This window comes from Meriones unguiculatus, chromosome 10 (assembly GCF_030254825.1).
Source record: "Meriones unguiculatus strain TT.TT164.6M chromosome 10, Bangor_MerUng_6.1, whole genome shotgun sequence".
Lineage (NCBI taxonomy): Eukaryota > Metazoa > Chordata > Mammalia > Rodentia > Muridae > Meriones > Meriones unguiculatus.
In genome coordinates this window covers 92,069,519-92,081,905 of record NC_083358.1, presented here as the reverse complement: position 1 = coordinate 92,081,905, position 12,387 = coordinate 92,069,519, and the positions used below count along the sequence as shown (strand labels likewise).

Here is a 12,387-nt window from a genome sequence, read left to right as displayed (position 1 = left end):
TCTATAATCATGTTGCAAAGAAGCATCACCTTAGATCCTCCCTGAATACAGCTTTTCTTGGACTGTTCATTCTTAGGTCCTATTAGCCGTGTATGCTAAAGCTTCATTTTACCTTTGCCTACAGACATTTGTTTTCCAGATATCTCAAGGTTCTCTTCTGGAGTTTCATACAGTTGTGCCTGTATCACCAGAACATGAGAACATTATTTCTCCTAACAGCTTTCTGTATTAGGTGGTTTAATTGTTTTTGTTCTTTGTTGTTGTTATTCTTTTGGGTTTTTTGTTGTGGTTTTTTTTTGTTTATTTTTTAAACAAAAATTAATTATGTAGCTAATAATGGTCTCAGAAATCTTTTTTTCTTTTGTTTTGTTTTGTTTTTGTTTTGTTGAGACAGGGTTTCTTTCTGTAGCCTTGGCTGTCCAGGACTCGCTTTGTAAACCAGGCTGGCCTGGAACTCACTGAGAATCCCGTGTCTGCTTCACTGAGTACTGGGATGAAAGGCGTGCAACACTGCTCCTGGCTTCCCAGAACCCTTTTTTGTTAATTAATTATTTTTTTATTAATTACAGTTTATTCAATTTGTATCCCTGCTGTAGCTCCCTCCCTCATCCTCTCCCAATCCCACCCTCACTCCCTCATCTCCTCCCATGACCCTCCCCAAGTCTACTGATAGGGGAGGTCCTCCTCCCCTTCCCTCTGACCCTAGTATATCAGGTCTCATCAGGACTGGCTGCATTGTCTTCTTCTGTGGCCTGGTAAGGTCAGGGGGAGGTGATCAAAGATCCAGCCACTGAGTTCATGCCAAAGACAGTCCCTTTTCCCTTTACTAGGGAACCCCCTTGGACACTAAGCTACCATGTGCTACATCTGTGCAAGGTTATCTCCATGCATTGTACTTGGTTGGAGTATCAGTCTCAGAAAAGACCCCAGTGCCCAGATGTTTTGGTTCTGTTGCTCTTCTTGTGGAGCTCCTGTCCCCTCCAGGTCTTTCTATCTCACCCTTCTTTCATAAGATTCCCTGCACTCTGCCTAAAGTTTGACTATGAGTCTCAGCATCTGCTTTGATACCTTGCTGGGTAGAGTCTTTCAAAGGCCCTCTATGGTAGGCTTCTGTCCTGTTTCCCATTTTCTCCCTCTTCTGATATCCATCCTGTTTGCCTTTCTGAATGAGGGTTGATCATCTTTCTCAGAACTCTTGATTTTCCTGACTCTGCCTCTCTTGAGTGCTGGAATTTCAAGCATACCTTGCTATGTCCAGATCTCTTTTCTGCTTTTTTAAGTTTCCACTCATCACTCCACTCTACAGCCAATTCTATTTGTTTTAGATTTTTTTAGATTGTATCTATTTTAATGCTGTTAAATTATTTTCTTTAATTTTACTCTCTAACTAACCACTAATATTTGAACAGTAAAGATTTTGACATTAAATTTGTGAGTGGTGACATTTGGAAATTATTTAAAATAAACATTCCTGTACTAATATTTTAATTTTGATTTTTTTATTTCTACTTTAGGGCATTTTCTATCTCTCTATCTCTCTATCTCTCTATCTCTATCTATCTATCTATCTATCTATCTATCTATCTATCTATCTATCTATCTATCTACTACATTTATTCACTTTGCATGCCCGATGCAGCCCCCCCTCATCTGATCCCAGTCCCTTGCACCCTTCCTCTTTTTCCCCTATGCTCTTTCCATAGTCCTCTGATGGGAGGACCTCTTCCCCTTTTATCTCACCCCAGACTATCAGGTCTCATCAGGGCTGGCTGTATCATCTTCCTCTTTGGCCTGGCAAGGCTGCACCCCTCACCCCTCGCCCCTCATGGAGAGCTGATCAAAGAGCCAGTCACTGAGTTCATGTCAGAGACAGCCCCTGTACTCATTACTAGGGAACCCACTTTGACAGTGACCCTATGTAAGATGCTTAATCCTCATTCAGAAGAGTAAACAGGATAGACATCAGAAGTAGTAGAAGACAAGCCACAGGAAAGGAGCCTTCCACAGGGGACCTCTGAAAGACTACCCATCAGGGTATGGAAGGAGATACTGAGACTCATAGCCAAACTTTGGGCAGAGTTCAGGAAACCTTTTGGAAGAAGAGAAGAAATAGAAAGACCTGGAGGGGACAGGAACTCCACAAGGAGAACAACAGAGCCAAAAAAACAAACAAACAAAAAACAAAACAAAACAAAACAAAAACCTCGGCCTGGGAGTTCTTGAAGAGATACTCCAACCAAGACCTTGTATGGAGAGGACCTAGACCACTTGTTCAGAGGAAGCCCATAGGCTTCTCTATTTCCAAATGTTTTGGAGTTATAATATTGGCATTCACTACATATCTTTTTAAGTGAGTTATTTATTGGTGCTTGACAAATCACCCAGAATTTTGTTGACTTAAAACATAAAATAATCATGTAGATTAGCAGTTGGTCTCAACTTAGTTCAGTTCTCAATATGATTATAGCCATATAATGGCCCTGTTGTGGGACTAGTGATGAAGGTCCTACATTAGTATATTAGTTTTTTATACCGCTACAACAAATCACCACAAATTTAATAGCTTGAAGCACCTACAAATTTATTATCTCATAATTCCACAGGTCAGATGTCTAATGTCTAGATACTTGGCTGGTTTCTATGCTTTGGATTTCATGAGGTCAAATTAAATGAATTGTCGAGTTGGCATGTACAGAGAGAAGCTCTGGAAGATTCTACTGCCAAATTGGTTCAGATTGTTAGTAGAGTTTACTTTCCCCAGGTCAGAAGATTAATGTCCTTCCTTATACAGTGGCCATCATCTTGGGGCTTATTATAAGCTCTTTGAGGAATCTTTGTTCTGCAGTTATATGTAGATTTCTCCATCTTGCATTGCTTTACTTACTGAACTATTCTCCCCCATCCCCACTGGCCTGGAAAGACATTTTTTTGATTTGTTTATGTTTTTATTTTTAAATTAATTAATTAATTTATTTATTACAATTTATTCACCTTGTATTCCAGCTGTAGCACCCTCTCAACTATTCTTAAGCTTGGAATGTCTTTGACTTTACATTCTGCTGGTACATCTCATTCCAGTTTTAAGTGAAACTCAATAGTCATGTAAAAGAAAGTAAATCAACATCAGAAAAGAGTTAAAGACATATAGACATAACTGACAATTTTAACTTGTTACCCAGTGCTCTTATTCTAGCTTTTCATACAAACTGGCATATATTTGTGCAAATTTATTCCACTCTTTTCAAGTTATAAAAAAACCTGTAGAAACTAAGAAAAATAAAGCAAAAATAGAAGAAACAAACCAAACTGGAATTATAAAAATCACAGCTGTCCTGTCCTGAGGAATCAAAGTGTGTAAATTGGGCTGAATTAAGAACATACAGAGCTAAGATTACTTTGTTTTCAGACACCTTTTGGATTTTCAAATGTTTCCTAGCTTTTAACCTTTGTTTAGTTACACCATTTTCTCTCATCTTCATTACCTTCCTGGAAATATTATCACAGACAGATTAAGAGGTGTTTTTTGTAAGTGATTCCAAATGTGGTTAAGTTGACAATAAAGATTAACCATGACTGTCTGTGGCTATGGATGGCACAGAGACAAGTGACTTTCCATTGCTGGAGAAAGAGAAGTGAATGACAAGGTCTTGTTCATTTTTGTCCTCTAGGAGTCCAAGATAGCAGTGACCAGTGAGCACCTTAACTGAGAGGCACATGATCCGAAACTCTGAAATTGGTAAGTAGAGGGGCAGCTGAAGCCAGAACATTAACACTGAGGCTTCCTGATCGAGAGGGGACAACCTGGGACAGTTTGGATCCAGGTCACCCGTGGATGTATCAGTCGACTGATAATGGCAAATATTCAACCCTGCTGCACTTCCCCTTGCCCCAAGCACAGTGATTACCCCAGGCAGGATCCTCAGTGCTTGGTAACTAAGACAGCAGAGATGGGGCTCCCATTTCTCTGGCAGTGGCAGGAAGCAGATGTACAGGCTTCCCAGAGCTTCCCGGCTGGTAGCTGTACATCCTCCCAGGTCTGCAGTGGCTGTGAGGTGGTGGCTAGCCCTACCAGGAGCATCCATGCTCAGTAACTGAGACAGAAGAAGTGGCTAATCCAAGTGTTTCCCTGCACAGATGACAAACAGTGGACACCACTGAGCTGGTGGATCTCCTACACTCTCATTTGGCCCTGCAGGCCCAAATCTGTGAGTAGAGAATATGGGGAACCCTGTGCTTTCTGATTAGGCCTGGTGGTGAGTGAGTGCACCTTCAAGTGAGCAACAAGACATCAGGTCCCTCCCACCGACACCCACACTGTGGGCAACATAGGGATCCTTGGGACAGTGCTCTCAACATTGAAGCCCCTGTTCTGAGGAGTCCAAGCAAACAATTGCTGGAGCCCAGACAGATCTGAAAACCAGGAGGACAGTACAACAGGCCTCTGGGCCACTGATATATTCAGGGCACCTGTGCATAAGCCTTGCTCCCAGGAATAGTGCCACCACCACACCCCCCTCCTGCACTTATGCATCACAGTCCAGGTACCTACATGCTCTAGCACCCTGTCCTTAAAGGCACACTTCCATGCACAGGACTGTACATGCTCGTCTACACTTGTGCACCTGCAATCTTCCTCCCTTAATTACAGCTGAAACACCAACATCCACTCTTGAACCAGTGGACCTCTCTCATCTTCCTGAAGAATACTACAGACACCAGAGATAGATGGACCCAGTCTGAAGTACAGATTCCAGGCACAATTACGGAATGTTATGGATAAGCAGATGGCTAGAGGTAGGCATAAGAACACATCCAATGAAGATCAGGACATCATGACTTCACCAGCAACCCCAAAAATTAGTGGACATGATAATTCATTGGAAACACAGGAAAATGATCTATTCTAGGATTATCCAGATATTAGATGCACATAAAGAGGAAATGAAAAAAGCTCTCAAAGAAATTCAGGTAAATACAGCCAAACAAATAAATAGAGGAGCAGGTAGTGGCACGAGCAGAGGCATATAGGGAGGAAATGAACAAAGCTCTCAAATAAACACGGGCAAATACAGTCAAAAAAAGTGAGGCACAAGTAGAGGCACAATTAGTGGACTATAGAGAGGAAACAAACAAACAAACAAAAAAATAGAGGCGATCATGGAAAGATGGGAATCCACATTCAAACAGATGAAGGTTATGGTGAGAGGAATTAGAATCAATTAAAAAAACACAAACAGAGAAAAACCCTGGAGCTAGAGAACTTAGAGAAAAGATCAGGAACCACAAAGGTTAGCATTACCAACAGCACACAAGAGATGGAAGAGAGAATCTCAGGCACTGAAAATACACTCGCAGAAATTGATACATCTCTCAAAGAAAAAGTAAAATCAGAAAAATTTCCGAACACAAAACATCCGAGAAATCAAGGATGCCATGAAAAGATGAAATCTAAGAATAAAAGGAATAGAAGAAAAAGGAGATTCCAGGTTCCAAGGTCCACAAAATATTTTCAATAAAATCAGAAGAAGAATTTCCCAACTTAAAGAAAGATGTGTTCACAAACATACAAGAGGCAAGAGGCTTACAGAACACCAAATAGACTAGACCAGAAAAAAAACTCCTCACTTCACATAATAATCAAAATACTAAATCTACAGAACAAAGAAAAGATTAAAAGAAGCAAGGGAAAAAGGCCAAATAACATATAAAGGTAGACTTATCAGAATCACACCAGATTTCTTAACAGAAACTATGAAAGCCAGAAGGGCCTGGTCATGCAGACTTTAAGAGACCACAGATGCCAGCCCAGACTATTATACTATATATCAACATAGATGGAGAAAACAAAATCTTCCATGACAAAACTAAACTTAATCATTTTTGTCCTCTATGGTTATAGCAGATTTAGGAAAATGAGTGTCTAGGAGAGAAATTAGTGACATTAATATTTAAATAAAAGAAAAGATAAATGTACGAGTGTTTAAATGGCATTTTCTATATATTTATGAGTAGTATATTGATTTGTGTCTAACATTTGTAGGAATGTTTGTGGTTTTGTTGACAATGCTATATTGACAAATATGTGTGTGTATAAAATAATTTATTTGCTTTGCTTTCTTGTTATTCACTTATATAGTATGTAGATTTCCTAAATTTTGAGTATGCTTGCTACAGTTTAAAAAAAAAAGAAAAAATGGGTGAAAGAACAGATGAGTTAGTTTACTAGCCTGTGAGTATTCCATATCATACATTCATCATTTAGTTATTCATGATTATACTATTATATTTACTTTTTAATTATGCCACAGCTAAAAAAAAAGACAAATGTTTAATGACTACACTATATTATTTAGGTGTAGAGTCCTTTTAGCTATTACTTTAATATTGAAGACTTAGTTCATTTCTAGTATTATTAGATATTAGGTTTGATTGATGGACACCTTTTCTTCTTAAGTAAGTTTTGTTCTCTATTTTAGGTTTTACTGTTTTTGTTTTTGTTTTTTTTAGTTCCTTGAAGTATGATATGAAAGGGAAGCTAAAAGCTTTGTATTTTTCCCAAGTTCTTACCAAGTTTCTGAAAAAAAAAATTATGTCATGTCACCATTTTGATTCTGTTAGTTGTGGTGTCGTACTAAACTACAGTATTCTCACATTTATTCTGTTTTATGGTGCCTTATTATTATTTTTTTTTAGAGACGGAAAATACACAGGAAATTTGGTAGGTAGGAAGGAGAGGGAGATCTTAGAGAAGTTGGGGGAGGAGGAAAAATACCATAAAATATATTGTCTTATTTTTTTTTTTCCTTGTCAAAGTCCGGTTTATTATGGGGCAAAGCTTTACTTTTAAGCTCAAAGAATAAGGAAGTAAAAAATTGGAGGGAGAAGGGTGGGAGGCTATCTCGTGATTCATTAATGTTTTAACATTAACTGTTAAAACCGGTCAGGTGGGGGAATCAGGTGGGGGGATCAGGTAGTGGAATCAGGTGGGGGGATCAGGTGGGGAGTGGTTCCCGGTCTCAGGAAGCAATATATCCAGGTGGTCAAAGCTAATTGCAGCCTCCGTCATGACTACGTGCCTGGGATTCTTGGTCTCTGGCATCTCCCCCTTTTTTGTAATAAAGAAAAATGGGTGAAGTATCTGTCTTAGGCTATATGAGGAGCATCCAAGCCCAGCACCGTAATCTGAGGTGATCCGCCTGTCCTAGGCTATGTGAGTTGGCTCCGCACTTGGATTCACAATAATCCTGTCATCGGCTGTGGTCACAGCTATTGTGAGGTGACCAGCCTGTCTTAGGCTATGTGAATTGCCTCTAAGATGTGGACTCACAATACTCCCGTCGCTGGCTGCGATCACAGCTTTCAGGTGTGCCCCTGGGCTTGGCATCATAATATTCCCGTCACTGATAGCTCCTCAGCCATTTAAAATATTTATGGGGGCGAGACTCTCTGGCTAGCTGGGTGAAGTCAAATGCTGTTGAGGTATCTTCCTCGGGCACATCAGGGGACTCCTGACTGCTATAGGTAACAGCCAGCTGGTGGTAATGAATTAACGAAGAGCCTTTGTTAAGTGTTTCCACCTGTTCTTTAACAAAGGAAGTTAGTCTTTTAAATGCCCAAGGTCCAAAGGAGAGGAGAAGGAGAAGACCCACGAAAGGACTGAGGATAGAAGGAAGAAGGGTGGATAATAAAGGAGAAGTGGAAAGTCTTAATTTTAAGAAATAAAAATATAATAAATAGTCCTGAAAACAAGAACATAGTTGAAGTTTAAAGTATAACTCCATTGAGAGAAATCTAAAATTGTGCTTTGCTTAAACTCAGCCTTTGTTTTATGAAATACAGATTGCGAAATGCAGCCTGTCTTTTGAAAGATCTGTTCAGTAAGAATATTATTTAATAGTTGCTTTTGTGTGAAGCTATTAACTTTATATTTCAACACAGAACATTATGTGATTAAACCTTTCTGATTGCTACACTCACCTTCGTCTGCTTTATTTTGTTTATACAGAAAGCTGGGTATGGTTTATCTCCTCTCACATATCTAACACTGTAGTGTATTATCTTCTCTAAAATACACAATACTTTCTGGGTCCACATCCTAGTGTTAGAATGTCTCAAAATCCAAATACTGTGACTAATGGTTTGCCTAGCAGAAATGCCTTAGAAGCAGAAGGATTAGCAAAGATATCCAAGACAAGCCTCGGAATTATAGAGATACAGAGCTTTGTACAAGAGATATACTTTTGTTCTGTATTAGCTAGGATGACTTAATCTTGCAGCTGTCATCCTTTTCCACATCTGTAAAAAGGAATATTAGCAATCAAATAATCTCATGTTGTTTTATGGATTGACCTAATTTCCACATTAGTAACTTGCCTTGGGATAAACACACAAGGTGTTGATTGATATTATTGATCTGTAAAGCAAATGTTAGTTTTTAATTATTTCTAGCCTATACAATTTTTTCATTATCTAAATCTTAATTGGCTGAAGCATATTTAAAAATCTAGCCACTATACAACATTTGTTGTTGTATAGTTTCCTCCACATTTGTTTTCACATCTCATTGGATTTTTGATTTTGATTTTTCCCCTGTATGATTCAAATGGAAAGTGGAATTCCACTAAATATTAATAAAGCTTATGCAGTTTTAAAAGTTATGTATTTTTCTACAATAAAACTTAGTTTAGTAAAATTCATATTAAGTGTTCTGTAGCTGTATTATTTAGCAGTATACATACGTCAGTACAAGGGATGTGATACAGAATTTAGTAAAAACCAAATCAACTTGTAATTGCCTGCCCAATTAAAATAAATTGCCATCATCTTTTGAAACTGACCATGGCAGTATGTATTCCAAGGTCCTTCTCATACCAAAATCTGTGGAAGCTCAAGTCCCTTAAGGAAAATGCCACAAATATTTATTTACACATAGTATTTACACATAATCTACACATACATAGCCTTTTGTATATTTTTCTTCTCTAGATTTCTGAGAATATCCAATACAATGTAACTATTATGTATATAGGTAATATAGTGAATTTTCGTAACTAATGATAAAATATTTGTGTATGTTACATACAAATTCAGATTCTTTTCAAACATTTTTGTTTCTCAGTAACTAGATGAAGAGCCTGTGGATATGGCTAGACAGTACTACTTTCATAAGTGCCTACTGGAGAGAGACATGCTGTCTTCACAGGCATGTATTTATGTTTATTTGAATAGGCATAAGATTTACAGCTAAGTTATGGTTTTTCTTCTAGTAAAACATACTGTCTGCCAACACCAATGTCAATAGTAACACTCTGGAACCTTTATGGAACAACACAAAAATTGGCCTAATTTGTCACGGTGTCTGAATGAAAGAACACTATGCGCCACATGGAAGCAAATGGAATAATTATTTCTTTCTTTCACTCAGGTTTTAACCTACAGAAAGGATTTACTGAATTACAAGCCATAAAATTGTCCTCTATTTCTGCCAGAATCTGATTCAAGACATTCTGATTTGACTTTCCCCCCAAAACACAACCTTAGTCCTGATATTCCTTTAAAAATCTTAAACATGTAAATTTAACCACGACCTTAATCCTGTAATTCCTTTTAACATCTCCATAGAGAAAAGCCCCTCAGTTCTCCATACCTGTTTAACGATAAGTGTGTTTGGTAGGCTTTGGATCAAGAATGTTGGCAGTACATGAAGTTACAAATTTAGTCAGATCTTTTTTTCCACTTCTTCCCCAACATCATTGAGTAGCCATTCTGATAAACAGTGAAACAACTTTTACATACCACAGTACTTTACAGTTTCAGAGGACTGTAAAGATGTTCAGTTGAAGAACATCTGACGCTTCCAGAGGACCCAAGTTCACTTCCCATCATGCATGTCAGGATGCTCACAAGCACCGGTAATCCCACCTCTGGGGCATCCAACTCCTTCTTCTGGCCTCTGCAGGCACCCCTACATATGTGGCAGACTCACATAGGAAAAATAAGTAAATGTATTTTTAGCACAGAAAATTGTATTTTAAAAAGTTTCTACTATTTTTCTAACTTCAGGAAAATCCAGTCCTGCTTTTCATTGATTGACTGTTCCATGTGTTCTTTTATATTTGACCACAATTGCCAAATGGTGTTTACCAAATAATTGCCCTTTCATTTAATGTCTACAGTGTTTAAGTTACATTCATTTAGAAGGCTGCTAATGTAATTGGAACTGGAATGTAACATTTAATATTGTCCTGAGATCACTGATAGTTTGTGATTTTAAAACACAAGGTGAAAATTTTGAAATGCTGTATTTTTCAGCTTTAAAAAAAGATAATGTTACATTAATTCATGTATTGAAATATTGCCTGGAAGAATTGTTTGATAAAATTTATCATACTTTTCATGAGCTACAGATTAGTGTTTTTGAACATCATACTTGTTAAAAGCTCTAAATTAAGGCTTAAAAATATGCATTATCTATCTGTTAAAATACTGCCTTGCTGGTTGACTATCTGCACTTCTTTCTTTCTTTCTTTCTTTCTTTCTTTCTTTCTTTCTTTCTTTCTTTCTTTCTTTCTTTCTTTCTGTCTTTCTATTTAATAACTTTACAGCCTGATCCCAGCTCCATCCTTCTCCTCCCAGTCCCATTCTCATGCCCCCTTTCCTCCTCTTCCCCTCTCTCCTTCTCAGAAAAAGGGCAGAGCCCAAGCTGTACCAACCCATCTTGGCACCTCAAGTCGCAGCAGTGCCAAGTACCCCTCCCACTGAGACCAGAACAGGCTGCCCAACTAATGGAAAGTGATCCAAAGACAGGCAGCAAAGAGCCTCGACTTCCATTGTTGGGGAACTCATGATGACTAAGCTGCACATCTGCTACATATGTGTAGGGGGTCTAGGTCCAACCTGTGCACATTCTTTGGTTTGTGGTTCAGTGTCTGTGAGGCCCAATGGGCTCAGGTTAGTTGATTCTGTAGGTCTTCTTGTGGAACAGAGATTGAACCAGTGGTAACCAATGACTAGCCCAATTTGAGTCTCACCCCATGAGAAAGAGCCAACCCCTGGCACTATTAAAGATACTCTGCTTTGCTTACAGACAGCAGGCTAGTGTAACTGTCCTCTGTGAGGCTTCATTCAGCAGCTGATATAAATAGATGCAAATACACACAGCCAAACAATAAGCCAAGTTGGAGTCTTGTAGAAGAGTGGGAGAAAGGATTGAGTGAGCCAGAGGGTTAGTTATAGTTTCTAATGCTGCAATGAAACACCATGAACAAAAAGCAAGTTGGGGAGGGAAAGGGTTTATTCGGCTTCCACATTGCTGTTAGGATAGGAACTCAAACAGGTCAGGGAGCCAAAGGCAGTTGATGAAGAGGCCATGGAAGGGTGCTGCTTATTGGCTTGCTTCTTCTCACTTGCTCATCCTGCTTTTTTTTGGAACCCAGAACCATCAGGCAGGGGTGATACAACACAGAATGAGTGGGATCCTCTCCTCATGGACCATTTTAAAGAGAAAATGCCTTATACCTATATCTCATGGTGGCATTTCCTCAACTGTGGCTCCTTCCTCTGATAACTTCAGCTGGTGTAAAGTTGACACAGAAGCAGCAAGTATAATAAGCAAACACTTTTAATCACTAGGCCATTTTTTTCAGCCCCATTATAAAGATCTCTATAATAGATCATTCAAGTATGCAAAGTAGGAAACTGAGGCTGAGAGAAATTAAATTCAAGGCTACACATTTGTATGTTGTGAATCTGAGTTTAACTTAAAACACTCTAGATTCACAATGTGTGCTCTTTGCATCTATACTAAAAAGGAGGCTGTCCCATCTGGTGATTAAGACACAGACTTTAAAACCTGATTCGTTGGTTTCAAATTCTACCTTGTCACTAGGCAATTGTAAGACTTCTGTGTCTTGTTTCCTTCAGTGAAATGGAAATAAAAAGAACTATAATAGTGCTTCTCTCAAGGATGTTTTCAGAAGTTGTGTCAATGAGTGATGTACTTAGTGTCTGCTAATAAGCACTATCTAGATGTTAAAAGCTATTGGCCCAACACTTCTTTTTCAAATTTGTTTTTTTTTAAATTTATTACAATTTATTCACTGTGTATCCCAGCTATAGCCCACTCCCTCCCTCCCAATCTCACCCTCCCTTCCTTTTCTCTTCCTATGCCCTTCCCCCAGATAGGAAAGGTCCTTCTCCCCTTTCATTTGACCTAGCCTATCACTGGTACTCCAACCAAGGACCATTCATAGAAATCTAGAATGTAGACCTCTGCACAGATGTAGCCCATGGCAGCTCAGTCTCTAAATGGGTTCCCTAATAAGGGCAACAGGGACTGTCTCTGACATGAACTCAGTGGCTGGCTCTTTGATCATCCCTCCTCCCCCC

At 38.8% G+C, this 12,387-nt stretch overlaps 1 long non-coding RNA gene across 2 annotated transcripts in view; it reads left to right on the top strand.

Moving 5' to 3' along the window:
- The window catches only part of LOC132656924 (uncharacterized), a 32,953-nt gene extending 24,981 nt beyond the window's left edge, over positions 1-7,972 (top strand). The window contains exons 2-4 of one of the 2 annotated variants that reach the window (XR_009594744.1): positions 3,669-3,736; positions 4,135-4,205; positions 4,649-7,972. This is a non-coding gene — a long non-coding RNA (uncharacterized LOC132656924). Of the gene's footprint in view, positions 1-3,668; positions 3,737-4,134 lie in introns of both variants that reach the window. The other variant, XR_009594743.1, reaches the window with a different exon arrangement.
- Positions 7,973-12,387: the final 4,415 nt, after the last annotated feature.